The sequence below is a fragment of the Notechis scutatus genome, chromosome 1 (genome assembly GCF_049901735.1).
Source record: "Notechis scutatus isolate UNSWTSFEM ecotype Mainland chromosome 1, rNotScu1.2, whole genome shotgun sequence".
Taxonomy (NCBI): Eukaryota; Metazoa; Chordata; class Lepidosauria; order Squamata; family Elapidae; genus Notechis; species Notechis scutatus.
The window spans coordinates 169,590,242-169,610,405 of NC_142009.1; the positions used below are offsets into that span (position 1 = coordinate 169,590,242).

Below are 20,164 nucleotides of genomic sequence, written 5' to 3' on the forward strand. Positions count from 1 at the left end.
GGGGTTTGGTGAAGAAACCACAGAGTCAAGTAGAGTATTCCAGATATTGACCACTTTGTTATTTTTTTTAATTTTTATTAGTTTTTAAAAACAAACATAAACAAACAAAACATAAAAACATCAAGCTATCTTCCATATGTGTACATACAGTGTGCCGGTTGGTTTACAAATTGTTTTGTGCTTCCATTTCGTAGTCTTCAATTACAATTGCATTGCATAGAATCTCATATTTTCAATCAAAAATTAAATACCTTGGTATCATTATTAATCAATCATTTGACTATACTTTTATTCATTCATGTTTTACAAGATAATCATAATTTACTTAGTTTATTTTATAACAGTTCATATTGTCATCCCAAATCTATCCTTAAATCATTTTGTAGATATAATAAGAAAGAAGTACATCTTGGGGAGTTCCGGTTTGTCAGGCTTCGGAGGCAGCAGGAATTCGCGTTTGTGCGCGATCCCTGCTGCGCTCGCTGCTGGAGTGCCTTCGATCCAATTGGATTGGGAGGCTATAGTTATCCTGTAGGGATAACTGAAAAGAGGGGAGATCCGGGCAGGGGTCTGGGGATATCGCACCCCCCTTCCCCAGCCGGCTTAACTCCCTTTTCCAAAGATGGTGGAGCGGCGGTCAGCAATGGCCGCCACAAAGAACCTCTCAGCCGGACAAGTTTTGTGCAGGAGGAAGTGAAGAAAGAGAAGGCTTTTGGCTGAACCGGGAAGACAATCAACATCTGAATACCCTGGAACTTTGGCTCTTTAAGTGATATATTGTTTCCCAGAAGATCGTTAAGCTGCAGTTGAAAGTGAAAGGGAAAGCTTTTTTTTTTCTCCTCACTCTCCTTCCCTACGGAGACAGCAGATGGAAATCGGAAATACCCGCTTTGGCAGCAGAAGGTACTAACTTTGAAAATTAAAGCCAAGGGGACATTAGATTTCTAAACACTGACATTTAAAAATTAAAATCTTTTTGCTTTAAGTGGGAAGGAAGAGAGGTAAATGATTTATACCAACGTTTGTTGAAGGAGATTGCTTGGAATTTTATAAGATCAGAGATTAAATTGCAATAAAACTTCCAAAAAATACCTTGGAATTGTGTAATTGAATTCTACCCCAGGAAGAGAAAGTAGAAGAAAGTGTTAAATGAAACAGACTGTGCTGATTGTGCTGACTTTGATTGCTTGATGACTTTGGAACTTTTGTGAACTATCTTTTGAAAGACTAAGAAAACATTTGGATTGTTTAAAAATTTTCTCACAATGGTATCTGTTGAAGAACTGAAAATGCAATTTGAAAAATTAAGAGAGGAGGAAGAAGAAGGCAAGGGCTCCTTTGGATCTATCCTTCGCTTCTTAGAAATGGCAATTTTTACTTATCAGGAAATGCAACAAGAAAAAGGCTGGGATGATGAAGAAGAAGCCATCTTTAATGGACATATGATTTTAAATGAGAAAGAAAAGAGTAAAAAGGAAAAGAAAATGGAGAATTTAAGTTCTAAAAAAACAACCAAGAAAGGGAAAAATAAGGTGAAAAATCGATATAATGTCAGAAAGCAACAGAAAAGAGGAATACAACAGAGAGAGGAGACTAAAAGGCTGGAGATTGAGAGGGGGGGGGGTAAAAAGGCTAGATTTGACAAGGAAGGAAGGGAAAAAGTAAAGGGAAATTATAAAGGCTTAAAACAAGATGCTAATAAAAAGGTTTTTTTCAGAGATAAAGGGTAAAACATAATCTAAAAAGAGATTCTGCAAAAGTACACAAGATTGTATTGTAGTATTTGTATTTGAAATATGTGTTAATAGAATATTGTAGGGAATGTGTAAAATGTCCAAGATTTAATTAATAGAGTTCAATTAATTAATTTGTTATGGAACACTATTTTTAATATACTATAAGATCATTATGTTTTATATTTTAAAATGTTATGTAGAATGTACTAAGCAGAATCAGAATAGAAACTATGTATTATTTTAAGTGTTAAATTTGGGGGAAAGATAGAAAGGTGTCATACTTCAACCAGTGATTACAGCAAAAAGTTTGTGTTAAAGAGAAAAGATAAATAGATAATTGAAAAAGAACGGACAAAAGATACAAGTATAATGATTTAAATTGAGATTAAATAAATAAAATAGAATTAAGAGAGTGAAAAGAGGGGAGAAGACATATGGAAAATATAGAATGTTAAATAAGATATGAAATAGTATATAAGGTGAGCATGAATTTGATTTATGTCTGTACAAAAAGTTATAACCCAGGGTTAAGCCGCTTTCTAAAAATAAGTTTTATGTTTTTATGTTTTTATGTTATGTATTTTGTTTGCTTATGTTTGTTTATTGAGGATTAATGATGTTGGATAAGAACATATGAAATAGTAATAATATGAAATATAGTAATACGAAATACATGAAAGTATAAGTTTAATGAATAAAATTGAACAGAAATAAAGGAAGAAAACAGTTGGAAAAGAGTAATAAGATATGAAGTTGAATATATAAGATGCATATTAAATTGTGTGTGGAAACGTGATAATTTAGAATTATGTTATACTTAAATAAGATGTTTTATTTGTTTTGTTAAGCAGTTTTTAGGAAAGATGTTCTATGTTCTTATGTTTTATGTTTTGTTTGTCTGTGTATTGTCTTTGAAAATTAATAAAATTTCTTTAAAAAAAAAAAGAAAGAAGTACATCTTTATATATTTATTATTTTCTAAAAGTCTACATATTTCATTACTGTATTTTATTATCTAACCATTGATAGAAAAGATCCCAAATTTTATAAAATTGTTTATCCTCTTGTTCTCTAATTTCAAATGTCAATCTACTCATTTCAGCACATTCCAATATTTTCTTAATGATTTCCTCCTGTGATGGTATTTTCTCATTTTTCCAGTTTTTAGCAAATACAATCCTAGCCGCTGTCAACACGTTTACAATCAGGTATTTCAAGTCTTTACTATATATTTCAGGTAAAATTTCCAATAAAAATATCTCTGGTTTCAAATCTATATATTTTTTTGTCATTTTTTCCAACCACATGTGGATTTTAGTCCAGTATTTTTTAGCATTCGCACAAGTCCACCACATATGGTAATATGAGCCAGGTGTCTGATGACATTTCCAACATTTTTTGGATTTATTCTTGAACATTCTTGCTATTCTTGTCGGGGGAAAATGCCACCTGTAAAACATCTTATACAAATTTTCTTTATATGCTGTTGACATTGACATTGTCATTTTATAATTTTGAGACCACAATTTTTGCCATTTCTCTAAATCGATCCCATATCCAAAATTCTTCCCCCAAGCAATCATAGTTTCTTTAACTTGTTCTTCTTCTAATTTAATTTCTAATAAATATCCATACAGTTTTTAAATCACCTTTTCATCAGTACCTGTCAAAATCTTATCTAAATCAGTCAATTTATCATAGAAACCTTCCATTTTAGAATCTTTATCATACCTTGAATGTATTTGCGCATATGAAAACCAATTCATCTTTATACCTTGTTCCTCTAGTTTTTGTATAGATTTGAGTTCACCCTTTTCATTCAATATTTCACCATATCTAACTGTTTGTTCCTTTTTGTATATTATAGGATAAGAAAATGCTTCAATAGTCAATAACCAGACTGGAATTTTCAAATAACATTGTCTTTTAATCTTCTCCCAGTTTAACAACAGAGACTCCCGTATATAATGTTTTCTAAAATACCCCTGTGTTTTAGTTCCTTTATACCATAAAAAAGCATGCCACCCCAACAACAAATCATGTCCTTCTAATGTCAACAATCTAGTGTTTCTTAGTGTTATCCATTCCTTAACCCACATCAGATTTATAGCTTGATAGTACAACTCCCAATTAGGCAAACCAAATCCTCCTCTAATTCTAGCATCTTGCAAAAGTTTTAACTTTATTCTCGCTTTCTTACCTTGCCATATATATTTCAACACAATTTTATTTAGATCTTCAAAGTAATCTTTTCCAAGCCTAATTGGAATTGTTTGAAACAAATATAAAATTCTGGGTAATATATTCATCTTGATTGTTGAAATTCTCCCTATTAGTGACAGTTGTAAATTTTCCCATTTCGCCAGATCTAGCGCTATCTGCTGTTTAAGTTTGATATAATTATTCTCTTTTAATATACTACATCTTGCTGTCAAATATATCCCCAAGTACTTGATCTTATTCGTGACCTGAATTTTCAATAGGTCTGCCAGTTCTTCCTTTTGTCTTGATAGCCTATTCTTTGTCAAGATCTTTGCCTTATCTTTATTTATTTTCAAACCAGCCACCTTTCCATATGTCTCTATCTTTTCTATCAATTTTGATGCTGTTTCTAAAGGGTCTTCTAAGATGAAAACCAGATCATCTGCAAATGCTTGCAGCTTAAATTCTTCCTTTTTGATTTTAATTCCTTTTATATTCTTTTCACCTACAATATTTCTGTTTAGCACTTCCCAAGTGAACACAAACAACAAAGGGGATAGTGGGCACCCTTGTCTTGTTCCTTTTCTTATATTGATAGAGTCTGTCAGTTCTCCCTCTATCATTACCTTTGCTGTCTGCTTATAGTATATAGCTTCTATTGCTTGAATAAATTTTCTAGCAAAACCCATCTGTTCCAACAGTAATAACATGAATCGCCAATTCACATTATCAAATGCCTTCTGTGCATCTAGGAATATCAGAGCCATTTGTTTTTCAGGATGTGCCTTGTAGTATTCCAAGGTGTCCAAGATTACTCTCATATTGTCTTTAATTTGTCTCTTTGGCAGAAATCCATTTTGATCAGGATGGATAAAATTATTTAAATATTTTTTAAGTCTTTCTGCCAATATTGAAGCAAAAATTTCATAATCTGCATTTAGTAGAGAAATGGGTCTATAGTTCTTAATTTGTAATGGGTCGGCCTCCTCTTTTGGAATAAGTGTAATATAGGCTTCTGACCATGATTTAGGTATCTTCTTTTTAACATAACTTCATTCATAACTTCTAGCAATGGAAGATTCAACGATTCTTGTAATGTTTTATAAAATTCTGCCGGAAGTCCATCTGGGCCTGGTGCCTTTCCATTATTTTGCTTCTTGAGTGCTTCAGTTAACTCCATCATCATTATATTGCTTTCTAACATTTTTTCAGTCTCTTTAGGTATCTGAGGTAAATTAGCATTCTGTAAGTACTCTTTCCTCATCAATATTCTCTTGCATATATAATTTCCCATAGAAGTCTTGAATAATTTCCTTCTTCTCTTTACTACCATGGCAAACTTGGCCTTGATCATCTATTAATTGCAATATTCTCCTTGATTCTTTCTCAATTTATATGCTAACCATCTACCTGGTTTGTTTGCGTCTTCAAAGTAGTTCTGTTTAGCACCTCTAATTTTGTGTGCTAGTTCTTTTCTATTTGATCCATTTTATGTTTAATTATATCCATTTTTAGCTTGATGTCCTTTTTCTGTGGCATTTTCTGTAGCTCTTTTTCAAGTCTTTTATGCTAGGGCCTTAGAGGCTAGTCTTTTCATAGTATTCCTTTTCATAGTATAATAGTCTATTATCAAGCCTCTAACATAGTCTATTATCAAGCCTCTAACATTATCAAGCCTCTAACAAGCCTTCATTGTATCCCATACATTCTGAATTGATGTATCTTCTTTTTTGTTTTCTCTAAAGAAAAAAGCCAATTCTTTCTCCATCCACTGTGTGAAGTCTTTTTCCTTTAAAATAGTATTATTTAACGTCCTTCTTTTTTGTCCTTTCCATTTAATTGTCATTGGATTGTGATCTGCCCAAGTACTTGTTTCAATATTTATTTCTTGAATATTAGTTATTAATTCTGTTGACATCCATATCATATCTATTCTGGACCATGATAAGTGTGTATTTGAATAGAAGGTGTATTGTTTAGTTTTAGCATTTCTTTCTCTCCATGTATCGTTTAAGTTTATTTCATCTACTATTTTAAAAAAAGATTTAGGAGGAGTCTTTCTGTTTTGCTTTATTGTTTTCTGTGTTCTATAGTCCAATTTATTGTCTACAATTCCATTAAAATCTCCCATCATAACTATATTAGCATAGTCCAGTTCGATTATTTTCATATGTAATTTTTTATAGAATTCTTCTTGTTTGTCATTCGGAGCATAAATTGCAATCAGGACTGTTTTCGTATTATTGTCCATTATTTCCACCATTAGTATTCTTCCATCATCATCGGTATAAATCAATTTTGCTGGGGTGGTCTCTTTAATATATAAAACCACTCCTCTTTTCTTACATTGTGTCAAGGAAGTAAATATTTTCCCTAATTTTGGCTGTACCAACAATTGTTCATATTGTTTTTTAATATGTACTTCTTGTAGACAAATTATATCAAATTTTAATTTCTCTAATTTGTGAAAGGTTTTCCTTCTTTTAACGGCTGAGTTAAGTCCATTTATATTAATTGTAATCAATTTTTTCTCTTCCATGGTTATATTTTATAGTTAGGTTTAGCAGCTCTCGTAGATCTTAGTTCACATTGTTCTTTGGCTTCCACCTTTCCACCTACTGCACCTTCTTCTTTTTCAGTCGCCATTTGGCAGTCCTCTTGGAATTCAATTAGTGAGATCTCTTTTTCTGCCTCTTCCTCTTTCCCTCCAAAAAATTCTGTATAAAATAATTCCGCTTTCTCAATTGAGTCAATTCTATGTCTCTGTTCTTGCCATGTGAACATTAAACCTTCTGGAATCAGCCATCTATAATTCACCTATTTTTTAAGTAACATTTTAGTCAGGAATCGGTATTCTCTTCTCATCTCTCTCACTCTTCTGGGTATTTGTTTCAAGACCACAATCTCCTTATCTTTATATTTCAAAGTTTTCTCTTTTGCCACTTGCAATATTTGCGTTTTAATGGCTTTCTTTGTAAATCTAATGTGAACTTCTCTTGGTAAGCTATTTCTCATTGCATATCTTGTGAAAACTCGATAAACCTCATCTATTCCATCCATCATCTTCTCTTGAGTTATTTCCAAAACTTCAGCCAGTATTTCTATCATTATCTCAGATAAGTTTTGTCCTTTTTCTTCTCCCATCTCAACATACCACTTTTATCTTGTTCAACCACCGTTAATCTATTATCAATCTCCAATCTTCTTGTCTCTTTGTTTATCTTCTTCAATTTTTTGGAATCTCTCGTCATATTTCAACATCATTTGTTGGATGTTCTCCACTTTTTCATCGGTTTTCCCTGTTCTTTGTTCAATGTTCTCTGTTCTTTGTTCAATGTTCTCTGTTCTTTGTTCAATGTTCTCTATTCTCTTTTCAATATTCTATGATCTTGCTTGAATATTTTGAATTCCTTGCATAATCATCTGCAGAGTCACTTTTTCTTGTTCTTTTTCTTGCTTTAACATTGTCTGTATTGAACGTTGTCCTCCAGATGGTGGAGAGGAAGAAGTAGAAGTTGAAGAACCAGGAGCTGTAAATTTCCTGCTCATTTTAAGCAATTCAAAATCTTCAGGTTCTTCTAAACCTTAATCCAATTGTGAAGTAACCAATTATAGTTCAAAATAAAAATAGTAGAAAAAAGAAGCCCAATAATAATGATTAAAAAAAGAAAAAAAAGGGAGGACAAAATTTCTTCAGGTTCTTGTATACCTTAATCCAATCAATAGTTAGATGAAGAAAAAGGCTTAAGGAAAAAAAGAAAGAAAAAAAAAAAGGAAAAGGAAAAATTCTTCAGGTTCTTCAACACCTTAATCCAATTGAAAGGTTTCAAATAGAAAAGAGTGCATGAGAATAAACCAGAAAGGTAGATGAAAAAACAAAAATAGCAGGAAAGGGGGAAAAAAGGCTTTTAAGGCTTTCCCTTTAAAATAAAAAGCAAACGTAGAGATTGGACTTCCAAAGAAAAAAAGAAAAACAAAGACAAGCTCCAACAAAGCCAAAAATCCATATAGTTATTACAAGAAAAAAAGATAAAATGAAATACAATAAAGCTGGTGAGGAGGGATAGCACAACTTAGAAAAAGTAAAAAGGGCACACTGCACTTCGTTTAATTATCCAAGGCTCTTATTATAGCTCTCTTCTCCAAAAACTTATCACCTTTTTTTCCCCTAGGTTTCAACACCAGACTCCAGCTGTTGATAGAAACCAGAAGAGCACCTGCAATAATACTCTCCCATGCCCTTCCCTCTATCTTATCAAATAGCAATGTCCTTGAAAAAGAGTCTCAGTTCTTTCTTTCTCAGCTTTGTCTGGTCACAGGGAAATAGAATATTTTCAAGCCTCTAGTTGGCAGTGTTACAAAGTTTCTTTGCTCTCACTTTCCCCCTCCTTTTCCGAGCAAGATATAATAAGAATTAATAAAAAAAAAGAAAAAGATATTTTTTTTAAAAAAGAAATAACTAAAGGGAGCCTCTAGCCTAAAATATTACAAAATCAAAAAGGAGAAAAAAAAATAGATGTAAACGAAAAAACCAGTCCAGTTTCAAAATACAAGATCGTGTATAGAAAATCCAACAATGAGAAAAAAAACACATTACTTTGACATACCTGTTTAAAATCGCCGCTTAATCACTTCTGTCAAAACTTTTACAGATTCTTTCTTTTCCTTAGGGTGTCCTTTCAGATCTTAGAATAAAAAAAAAGTTCTTACCAAACCGGCACACTCTCTCTTTCTATTCTCTTCCGTTTTGGAGCTGTCCCAACTTCAGCAGCTTTAATGGCTGCCTCTTTGCCGCTGGCAAAAAGAGCTTCTCCTGAATCTACTAGGGACTTTGCGGTATCCCTGGGATCGACGGGATGCGCTCTTCACTTTCACCATCTCTTCGGGACGGTTTAGATCCAGGAGCAAAGATATCGGTAGCGATCTCATACCTCCAAGATTGCATGCCGTATCATCGCGACGCCAGCTCCGCCCTCTGAGACATTGACCACTTTGTTGCTGAAGTCGTATTTCCTGCAATCAAGTTTGGTGCGACTAACCTTGAGTTTGTATCTATTGTCTGCTCTAGTGTTGTTATGATTGAAGCTGAAGTATTCATTGACAAGTAGGACATTGCAATGTATGATTTTATATACTATACTTAGATTGGACCGAAGGCGGCGTAGTTCTAGGTATTCTAGGTCTAGAATTTCGAGTCTGGTGGCATAAGGTATTCTGCAACAAGTAGAGGAGTGGAGAACTCTTCTTGTGAAATTTTTCTGGACTTTCTCAACTGTGTTAATATCAGATACGTAATGTGGGTTCCAGACTGATGAGCTGTATTCGAGTATTGGTCTAGCAAAAGTTTTGTATGCTCTAGTTATTAGTGTAATATTACCAGAGAAAAAGCTACATAGGATTAGGCTATCAACTCTTAATGCCTTTTTGGCTATGTAGTTATAGTGGGCTCTAGCACTTATGTTTACAAATTAGTACTGAATGAAACAAGGAGGCCAAAAAATAGGGAGTGATCCCAAAACTGGCATTTGCAGCAAGAAAAAAAAATACACCTCCTTTGGTGCCTTTTCCCTACTTACTTAAGAGCAGCAGCTATTTAAGATTTTCTTCAATACAGAGACAAAACAGCTGCTGCCTCTGCACTGGCATAAATCAGAAGCAGCAGTTACTGAATGTAGTAAAGGAAGAAAACAAGGCTTTCTTACTAGCAGGAACAACTACTTCTCTATAATTTGTGAGCTTAGCAATCAATAACAATTAGGGACAGGCTTGTAATTGGTTTAACACTACTCCCTGAAGTCCTCTTGCCCCCTCCACTCCCCTTTAACCTCTCCCCCTCGAAACCCAACCAGGAGAAATTGCTCCTGATTTGTGAGGCCAGGGCTTTGTCTTGCAAGGGTCCTCCTCTGTCATTACCTGCAGATGGATCAGAAGGACTTCAACTCCCCCAGTTAGCAGAACACTTACTGCACACACAAGTGCTCAATTAAAATCACCCTTTCAGACAATTACTGAGCATTACAGCTGCTCAGAAGCAGAAAGCAGCAAACCCCTTTCCTGCAAAAGAGACTGGATTTTTAGAAGTTTTCCCCCTTCCCTCTATGCCATGAGGTTTTTTTTCTTTTCTTTTTTAAAAATTTTCAAAATTGCCTCAGTCACAGCCCCTTTTAAGGTTCTCTTCAAGACTCAAAGAGTTAATTTGTAACACTTTGGGTAGGGTCCTTCAGCTGCACACAGGAGCTATCTCTCTCCAATCCCAATAAATTAAATGCATCCCTTTTGACACATTTTAATCATTCCAGAAGGCTGCTATCTAGTTATGAGGTAGTCTCACATCTTGGGATGAATATGTGGAAGAGCCCAAAGGCAGCAGTGTTTAGAGATGATAAATTTCAGAATTGACACACAACACCCTGAAGTAACTATTACACTGAAAATTATAATGTATCATTTAAATTTTAAATGAATGAGGAGAATCAAACACAACAATGGGCTGTCAGCAAGGCTGATGATTCAGATTATTTGTAAAGGCAGTACAAAAAATTGACATCTCGCTGCCCACCACTATATTCTCGTCCTCTGTGGCTTCGCTTGCAAAATACAAAAGCTCTAATTCCCTCTGGAATGAATTGGCAGGGAGGGGCATACTATATTGCAATAACAATACTTGAAAGCTATGCAATGAAGGATAAAGTGAAATGTAAGGTGTGGAAGAAGGATCATGGCAACAGGAAAAAGATGAGATGTGAAAATGAGAAGAAGAAAAAACAATGATATCCTCATGAATAAAAGCTTGTGATATTGTTGCACTTCTAAAGCTTAAGGCACAGATTGGTAGGTGATCTGGAGTCATGTAAGGCTTGGTCTCCAGTTCACGCTCAGGCCATGGCTATAGGGCAGGAAGATGCTGCATCCCTAACCCTAGCATAGTTACACAGGTACAGGATGTTTTGAGAAAGTTAAAGAACAAACAATTTTTGAAAGATTGTCAAAAGAGCTGAAATGCTTTATTGTTTAAAGGGCATTTTAAAAAGTTTTTGAGATAATTTGTAAATTCTAAATTAAACACACTTAAGAATTTTTCTTATGGAAGCAACCTGATTCTATTATTGCTATGTAATTTTCTTTTTATTATGACCATCCTTCTTTTTACATAATTGGAAGAGAGCATCACCATTTTTATAAAGTGATCTGGGAGAATTTATAGCATTATACAAATATTAGGCTTACTTCTTGTCTACAGTAGAAAGCGTTATTAACTAAAATTGAGATATACAGAGAAGAAACGGCCTTGGTGAAGATTTATCAGCATGGCACCTTGAAAGGGAGTGACATTTACTTTAATACTATTTACAGATTATTAGGATCACTCTTTTTCAGATTATTTTGCGGAGAGTTTAGACATCCTTTTTAAAAAGTCATACAGGAGAACTGGGACATAATTTTTTCTAGGAATTAATATGACATCAGGGCCCTTTACTTTTTATAAATGAATGGATTGGATTGATGATTCCAATTTGTGCATCAGTGGTGAGTTTGCAGATTATAGCAAGTTATTCAAGATGAGAAGCAGAAAGTCAAAAGGAAAATAGCAATAAGATTCAATGTAGAATATGTACAATGTAGCAGCCTACCACAGAATAACCAATCTTATCATCATCAGCTACATAATGCAGTTCAACTTGCTTATGAGTACCCTAAAATGATTTTGGGTACATAGTGCAAAAAAGCTCATAGAAATATTTGAACAGTGTCATGAGTAGAGGGAAATGGGGGGAAAAGCTATCTTGTCACTGGGAATGAAAGTCATCAGAAGTGTAAAACTATGAAAAATTGCAGTGAAATTTCATTGAAAATGAATTTGTGATATTCCCAAATAAAGGAACATGTTTGTTGCCCAGGAACATGTAACTAACCACACCTGATCTATGGAATATGAATGGCCAAGAACATGAAATATACATCTCTTCTCTATATATACTGAATGATGTATTGCTTTTCTAACTTTACAAAGTACATATGCATTTATTTATTAACTACCTGTTTTCAAAGGACTCAAAGTGATTTGCCTGCAGCTACTCATCCAATATTGCATTTCACTACAGGTGCAAAGTTTATTCATGCATTTTAATACCTCCTAATTCTAGATGAACAGGATTTTGTATTTGTACATCTTGTGCTCCACAATAATTCTCCTCTATTTGTAGAAATACAGCAGAAATACCTTTGGAAATATTGCTGCTGCTGATATATAAAAATAAAACTCTCTTTAAATCCATAATGGTGAGCCAGATGTGGATTTTCCACAATGTTACTATACATTATTTTCTATTCTTGATATATTTATCTTGGGCACTTGGGGGTTTTCTGGAATTCCAATTAGGTAAGGGACATTCCCTTCCCAAATCTTGCTGTGCTGCCTCATAGAGTTGGTAGAGGGGTGGGGGTGGGGTTCCTGGGGATGAGCAAAGAATAAGGGGAGTGTATGTCAAGAATATATATTCCCAGAAGGGTTATCCAAGGTGTGAAGTTTCCTGACTAAAGCAAACAGGTACCTATATTGGGCAGCATTGATATAGGAAGATGCTGGAGGCTGTAATGGAATGACAGGGTAGAGATCACTTTAGTGACAATGGCAGGGTCATCAATTAAACAGTGTGGGAGAAGACAATGGTAAACTACTCTTGTATTTTTACAAGAAAATATAAAATTATTGCTGTAGAGTGCTAGGTTATGAGTACCTCAGAATGGATGGCACTCAACATGCTACTGAGGAAATGCTGAGGATCTCTTGGAGTACTAATGATGTGTATGATGTAGCTAGATTGTCTGACATCTAGTTGCTGATGTTGTCATACGATACAGTAAAATCATATCTGAAGCTGCAAAGACAGAAGGAACATGAAACACAAGAAGCATGAAGCTCGGTGAAAGATGAAATGAAATAATAACAAATAACATCTTAGGCATCATCAAATTGAGATGGACTAAGATTGAACACTTTCATCAGAATACTGTTTATTGCTCAGGACATGAAAAACAAAGAAGAGATTTTACAGTAAAGAAGGGCATAGCATAAGGGCATACTAGTGTTTGGCTATAATGTAATCAACTGCCAAATAATATTAACTATACTTTGTTGACAAGCCTTTAATATGACAGTCATTCAAATTTATGCTCCAACTGCTGATGCAGAAGAGGAGGAAGTTGATGAGTTTTATGATTATTTGATTTGAAATCAACAGAATAAGCAAGCAAGATGTGCTGTTTTAGGGACAAGAATAAAGGTAAAAGGTAAAGGAGACCCTGCAAATGTTACTCTGCTAGTCGTTGCCAGCTACAGGGGGTAGTGCTCATCTCTGTTTCAAGGCCATTGAGTCAGCACTGTCCAAAGACATTTCTGCATCTATGTGGCCAGTGTGCAGCATTGTTACCTTGTCAACAAAGTGATACCTATTTAACTACTTGCATTTGCATCAGAGGTGGTATTCAGCAGGTTCTGACCGGTTCTGGGGAATCAGTAGTGGAAATTTTGAGTAGTTTTGAGAACCGGCAAATACCACCTTTGACTGGAGATTTTACAATATCCTTCTCCTGTCATGCCCACCAAGCCATGCCCACAGAACCGGTAGTAAAAAAAATTGAATCCCACCAATGATTTGCATGCTTTTGAACTGCTAGATTGAAAGTAGCTGGGGCAAGGTTGGGAGCTCACCCTATTGCACAATGCTCAGATCTTGAACCTGGGCTGCTGGTTTTCCAGCAGACAAGTCCAACATCTTAACCACTGAGCCACCGCACCACCCCAGGGACAGGAATGCCAAAGTTGGGAACATTAAAGAGAAAAATGTAGCTAGACAGTATGGCTTAAGAAACTGAAATGAAACAGGATATTCAATTATCAATTCCAGTCTCTCCAATGATTTCTTCATAGATAAATACTGTCTTCAAATAACCAAAATGATACTTCTGTACATGGATACCACCAGAAGAAGTATATAGAAATCAAATTGACTAAAAGAAAATAGAAGACCTCAATTATAGGCATCAAAGACATGGCCAGATGCTGACTGTGGAACAGATCACAAACTGCTCACATACAAGTTCCAAGTTCAGGTAAATAAAACGAAGAATGCAGTCAGTTTCCACTACATGATCTTAAACATATACCATTTTCAAGGAGAACATCACAAATTGCTTTGAAGTACTGAATCTCATGTATAAAAAAGGAGAGGACTTATGCAGTGAACTTGCATGAAGTTGTTAAGGATGAATGTGAAAAGAGACTGCCAAAAATAAATAAAGAGAAGAAAGCAAACTGATATTAGAACAAACTGGAAATTGCCAAGAAGAAAAAAGACGTCAAAGCCAAGGAAGACAAAAATCTCAAAAAGGAAGTTAACCAAGAGTTTCAGAAAGCTATAAGAAGCAACAAGGAACAGTACTACAACAATAACCATAAAGACATTGAAGATGGAAACAGAACACATGGGGGGAAAAACAAGGAAAGTTCTCTGAACTCCAAAGGGGGTTGAAATCTTGAATTTGTGACAAAGGACAGCAATGAACACATAGCAACTGATTCAAAGGAGAACAAAGGAAGGGATATGCTGAAATCCTGTAAAGATGTCAGTATCCAAGAGATCTTAGAAGATATTCCCTATTTACAAGAACCTCTAATATTAGAAAATGAAGTGAGATCAGCATTCTGATTGTTACCCTACTGGAAAGCTACAAGGACCTGTGGAACACTCACAAAAATAGGACATGTCACAGAAGAAGAATCAATAAAGATTTTGTGTGCCAGAAAATCTGGAGAATGACACAGTGGGCAACAGACTGGAAGAAGCAATCTTCTTTCCAATATCAAAAAGGAGACTTAACAGAATGTGTAAACTATTGTACAACATTCTTAATTTTACATGCTAGGAAAGTAATTATGACCATCCTATGCAGATTAGAGCCCTACATAGAAAAAGAGATGCCAGGTATTCAAGGCTTTAGAAAAAGTCAGGGAACCCATGACATTGCTGATTCCACTGGATAATCAAGAAAAACAAAGAATACCAAAAGAAATCAGTATGTGATTCATTGATTATAAAAAGACCTTTGAATATGTTGATCACATCAAGTTGTGGAATGTGCTTAGAAAAATGGGAATTCCAAAACATCTGTTTTCACGAGAATCTTAGATACAGGTCATAGAAGAGTATGGGTAGAATATGGCAAAACAGACTGGCTTCAGGTGAGCAAAGGAGCGTGACAAGGCTGGAATGAATGAATGAATGAATGAATGAATGAATGAATGAATGAATGAATGAATGAATTCTTTATTGGCCAAGTGTGATTAGACACACAAGGAATTTGTCTTGGTGCATATGCTCTCAGTGTACATAAAAAGAAAAGATACTTTCATCAAGAATCATAAGGTGCAACACTTAATGATAGTCATAGGGTACACATAAGCAATCAAATCATACTAGGAAACAGTCAATATAAATCATAAGGATACAAACAACAAAGTTACAGTCATACAGTCACAAGTGGGAGAAGATGGGTTATAGGAACAATGAGAATAGTAATAGTAATGCAGACTTAGTAAATAGTTGGACAGTATTGAGGGAATTATTTGTTTAGCAGAGTGATGGCGTTCAGGAAAAATCTGTTCTTGTGTCTAGTTGTTCTGATGTGCAGTGCTCTATAGCGTCGTTTTGAGGGAAGGAGTTGAAACAGTTTATGTCCAGGATATGAGGGGTCTGTAAATATTTTCACAGCCCTCTTTTTGACTCGTGCAGTATACAAGTCCTCAGTAACAATTGTTTTTTCTGCAATCCTAATTATCCTCTGAATTCTGTGTCTGTCTTGTTGGGTTGCAGAACCAAACAGACAGTTATAGAGGTGCAGATGATAGACTCAATAATTCCTCTGTAGAACTGTATGAGCAGCTTCTTGGGCAGTTTGAGCTTTCTGAGTTGGCGCAGAAAGAACATTCTTTGTTGTGCTTTTTTGATGATATTTTTGATGTTAGGTGTCCATTTTAGGTCTTGAGATATCATAGAACCTAGAAATTTGAAGGTCTCTACTATTGATACTGTGTTGTCTAGTATTGTAAGAAGTGGTAGTATGGAAGGGGTTCTCCTAAAGTCTATCACCATTTCTAGTTTTGAATGTGTTCAGTTCCAGATTCAACCTCCTGTCTGTATGTGGATTCATCATTGTCTCGAATGAGACCAATCACTGTTGTATTATCTGCAAACTAATACATTCCATTTATTTATTCAACCTATATATCAAATATATATTAAGGGAAGCTGGATTGGAAAAAGATGAGTATAGTTTTAAAAGTAGAGGAAGACATACCAATAACCCATATTGTGCTTTGCACTGTTCTAATAGCCAAAAATGCAAAGGATCTCCAAGCTTTAGAAATAAAAATCAAGGACCACAATGGGGAAAAAAGATTAAAATTAAATGCAAACAAGACCAAATTAATGGCCAGATTTTTTTTAAAGCAGCCTTAAAACTGGCAAAAAAAGATATTGAAGTATTGGAAGTTACAGATGTTTTGGATCTACCATCAAGTATGTAGTCAAGAAATATACTATAGATGAGCACTTGGATAGATTCAGTTACAAGGGAGATGAATGCATCATCGGAAGACCTGAAAAATCAAGTTGGGGCAGACTGCCATGACGAAAATCTAGGTGGCCATAAAGAGTAAACTCATGATTTGATGGTACATAAAGTCAAATCAATCAAATCAAGTGACATAAATCAATCAAATCAAGTGACAAAAATCTCTCTTACCTTAAGCTATTTTAGCTAGATAGCACATTGGTAATACTAAAAAAATGCATAATTTGCCCTAGCAAGTAATATTTTTTTGCTGGAGGAAAATGAGAACCATAACCCAACTGTGGGATCTAAGAGTATGTAAATCAAACTAATTATTTTTCTTCTTTCTAATAGCACTAACTATAAAAAGATGCAGCTTTTAATAGACAGATGAAGCTCCCATATTCACTGCTGCTGTAACAAAAACACAGAATTTGGGTAGGTGCAAATAATGTTATTATTTATAAAGAGACTTTATTATATGTATTAAGTTCTCATACTTCAGCTTTAAATCCTCATTAGCTGAAGTTATAATAGCTGCATATCCTCTTCTTTTCCACCATTTTATAATTAGAAAATTCAGAGCAGTGCCCCCCTCAACCTTTTGGGCATCAGAGACCAGTTCTGTGGAGAGAGGTTTTTTCCATGGACAGTGGGGGCATGGTTTTACATGCTGCTTGCATCCCGCAGATGGAGTTTCGCTTGTTTCCATGGCCCGGTTACTAGCATGCCGCAGTCCAGTGCTGGTCTATGGACTGGGAGTTGGGGATCTCTGGTTCAGAAGACATTTTTTATATAAATCACTTTTTAACCAATTCAATTGCACTCAGCTTAACTGGATCTCTGAATCAAATGTCTTCCCCAATAGCAATAGCAATAGTACTTAGACTTATATACCGCTTCACAGTGCTTTGCAGCCCTCTCTAAGCAGTTTACAGAATCACCATATTGCCCCCACAATCTAGCCCCTCATTTTACCAACCTCAGAAGGATAGAAGGCTAAGTTAACCTTGAGCCGGTGAGAAATAAACTGCTGGCAGTTGGCAGAATTAGCTTGCAATACTGTATTCTAACCACTGCACCACCATGGCTCCAATCATAGATCCTCATCTCTGACAACAATAATAAATGCATAAAGTATTAACAATTATTATAGCTACAAATTCTGGAAGCATATTGCACACATTTCTAACTCAGTGTCATCTTAGTCCTCATTGTACATGTCCTTCTCTTCTTCCACTTCATGCATTAAGATTTCCCATTACTGTCTTAACAAATCTTTCACAGAATGTAGCATGTAGTAAATACCAGGGGACTCTTTTGGTTGCTCCATGCTGACCTCATGTTGATGAGATCACCTGGTCAACTAAAGTATTTATTTGGATATGTATGGAAGAGCTAGGCCTGACATCTTTGTTTAATCATATTAATCATTCAAGTTTGAAAATTGCTTTATATTATGCTTCTCTGATAAATGGGAAAGAGAGTCAGTTTATAATTCACATTGACAAAGACTTTCCCTTTGGGGAATAGGAGTATCAGCCTTCTAGCATTCGTGGTTATCATTTATTTACGGCATCATAGTGTTACTCAAAGGCAATTTGAGCAAATCCATTGTTTGGCTATGCTGTAGATAGGTACAGAATCAAAAAGAGAAAAAAAAACTACATTTGAAATGGCAGATCGTTCATTTTTCCTTCATATAACCAAGGCAAGAAATTCTAATTGTCAATTTTTCTAATGATAAACATGACATTACAGATAAATGATTTCTTCACTGAAAAACCAAGAAATTTATACTTCCTGGTTTGGTCTGAAAAAGCAGAGAGCCAAAATATGTACATAACAACTAGAAATGTACATACTGTACAATGGAAAGAACTTTGCCACAAATATGCATTATTTCTCTTTTGGTGCTATAGTTACTCCTTCACAACTCAATATACTCACAACATCTGTGGTGAAGTGCATGTTTGAGTATAGTCTAGGAATGAACACTTCATTGTAATGATTTTTCCAGGCAGCCATATTATTGCACAATAAATAAAATGACACAAAATATGCAGCTGCCTTGAAATCCAAATATTTTCCCCAAGCTAGCACTTTCATTCCAGGGATATTGAATTTTTGTAGTTCTCACAAATGGCAATGTTTTCATTCTTTGCACCATCCCCAAAACACTCATGATTAGGAAATGCACTACCGGTGAAAGAATAAATTCAAAGCCCTATAATTTATTTTATGTCAGTTACTTATCTTAACATATTCTGTATTTTCTGACCTCGCACATATTAATTAAGAAACCTATGCATTTTGGAAAGGTAATCAAAAGGTTCAAGGAATAATTTATTTTATTTTGTCAAGCGATTATAAGATAACAGGTATAAGTTATGAATACATGAAATGGATACATATAAGAAAAAGAAAAAGAAACAATAGGACAGGGACGGTAGGCACGTTGGTGCACTTATGCATGCCCCCTTCTAACCTCTTAGGAAAGGGGTGAGGTCAATAGTAGACAGTCTAAGGTTAAAGTTTTGGGGGTTTGGGGAAGAAACCACAGTCAAGTAGAGTATTCCAGACATTGACTACTTTGTTGCTGAAGTCGTATTTCCTGCAATCAAGTTTGGTGCAGTTTACTTTGAGTTTGTATCTATTGTGTGCTCTTGTATTGTTATGGTTGAAGCTGAAGTATTCATTTACAGGTAGCACATTGCAATATATAATTTTATGTACTATACTTAGATTGGACCAAAGGCGGCATAGTTCTAGGTTTTCTAGGTCTAGAATTTCAAGTCTAGTGGCATAAGATACCCTGCAACGAGTAGAGGAGTGGAGAGCTCTTCTTGTGAAGTATTTCTGGACTTTCGCAACTGTATTAATATCAGATACGTAATGTGGGTTCCAGACTGATGAGCTGTATTCAAGTATTGGACTAGCAAATGTTTTGTATGCTCTAGTTAGTAGTGTGATATTACCAGAGAAAAAGCTACGTAGGATTAGGATAACAACTCTTAATGCCTTTTTGGCTATGTAGTTACAGTGGGCTCTAGCACTTAGATCATTAGAGATGAGTATTCCAAGGTCCTTGACAGAGTTTGGATCATCAACAAGGTCTTGACTATTCAGCTTGTATGTTATTTTCTGATTTTTTTTGCCAATATGTAAGACAGAGCATTTATTTGTTGAGATTTGAAGTTGCCATTTGTTTAACCATTCTGGCACATAGTCAAGGTCTTTTTGAAGGGTAGCAGTATTGTCAGTGGTGTTGAATAGCTTTACATCATTGGCGAAGAGAACGCAGTTGCTCTTAATATGATCACAGAGGTCATTTATGTAGAGTATGAAGAGAGTTGGTCCTAGAACACTGCCTTGGGGGACACCACTGTTGACAGGTACAGAATTTGATAGGACGCTCCCAATTTTGTTTTTAGTTTTAGTAGTAGTTTGTTGTGTACCACTGAATCAAAGGCTTTACAGAAGTCTATGTAGATTGCGTCTATTGCTTTGCCCTGATAGAGTTGTGTAGTCCATATGTTTTTGCAGTGTAAGAGTTGCAGATTACAGGATAGTTTTTTTCTGAAACCAAATTGTTTATTAGTTGTTTGTCTCTA

General features: G+C 35.0%; 1 protein-coding gene across 4 annotated transcripts in view; it reads right to left on the minus strand.

Annotated features, from left to right (window-relative positions):
• The window catches only part of PARD3B (par-3 family cell polarity regulator beta), a 926,621-nt gene that overhangs the window by 188,166 nt on the left and 718,291 nt on the right, over positions 1-20,164 (minus strand). The window lies entirely within an intron of this gene.